A 990-nucleotide genomic window follows, 5' to 3' on the forward strand; every position below is an offset into this window, starting at 1 on the left:
ACACACACACACACACACACACACACACACACACACACACACACACAAATACTAGAACTCAGTGACCCTTAAAGGGAGGGCTCCCCAGAGCTTGAAGAAGTGCTGAAGGAAGTTACCTGTGTAGTCTGGGTGCTTACAGGTGCCTGGGGTTGGAACAAGCTGCTTTGGAGTCTCCTCTGCCCAGCAAGTGAACGTGGACCATCTTTTATGTAACTCCTCCTCCCTAACTGGCCCTGAAAAGCCTATCAGGTGATCAAAAAACATTTCCAGCCAAATTGGAAGGGCCTGAACTTGGATGTGAGCCCTTGGCTCCTCCCTGAAAAGAGAGCTCGAGTACAGGTACTGCAACAAGGTTCAGGGGCAAAGAAGGACACTGGATTTGAGGGCAAGGGCATTCCTTTGCCTCCTTGGGTCTAGGCTGGAGTAAACTCCAGAGACACTGAGCCAAAGACAAGTGTGGCTGCCTTGGAGAAGGAAGTGGAATAACAAGCCAACCACCATTTATGAAGCTCCAGCTACATGAAAATCACTGTACTGGGTTCTGGGGAAAGTGTAAAGATGAGTAAGACAGCCCCTCCCCTCAAGGGACTTACAATCTAAGATTCTTAATATTTTTTTCATGTATCTTGACTCCTTTTGGCAGTGTTGTGAAATCTATGGATCCCTTCTCAGAATGATGTTTTTATTTTTATATTTTTTATGTTTTATTTTTTCCAGTTACATGTAAAACAATTTTTAACATTCATTTTTAAAAATTTTGAGCTCCAAATTCTCTCTCTCACTACATTCCCTCCTTTCTCCTGGAGAAGGCAAGCATATTGATATAGATCATACACGTGCAGCCGTGCAAAACCTATTTCCATGTTAGTCATGTTGGGAAAGAAAACATAGACCAAAAAAACAAACCAGAAAAATAAAGTTTAAAAAAAAAGTATGCTTCAGCCTGCATTCAGACTCCATCAGTTCTTTTTCCAGAGATGAATAACATTT

The 990-nt window shown here is 42.3% G+C and overlaps 1 protein-coding gene across 1 annotated transcript in view; it reads right to left on the reverse strand.

The window, feature by feature from the left end:
- LOC114040223 (cytochrome P450 1A2-like) overlaps nt 1–198 on the reverse strand; it is a gene marked incomplete at its 3' end in the record, with an annotated part of 8,439 nt that extends 8,241 nt beyond the window's left edge. Inside the window, exon 1 of the mRNA XM_027858258.1 lies at nt 117–198. The remainder of the gene's footprint in view (nt 1–116) is intronic.
- Nucleotides 199–990: the final 792 nt, after the last annotated feature.

The sequence above is a fragment of the Vombatus ursinus genome, unplaced genomic scaffold (genome assembly GCF_900497805.2).
Source record: "Vombatus ursinus unplaced genomic scaffold, bare-nosed wombat genome assembly UNPS02012811.1, whole genome shotgun sequence".
Lineage (NCBI taxonomy): Eukaryota > Metazoa > Chordata > Mammalia > Diprotodontia > Vombatidae > Vombatus > Vombatus ursinus.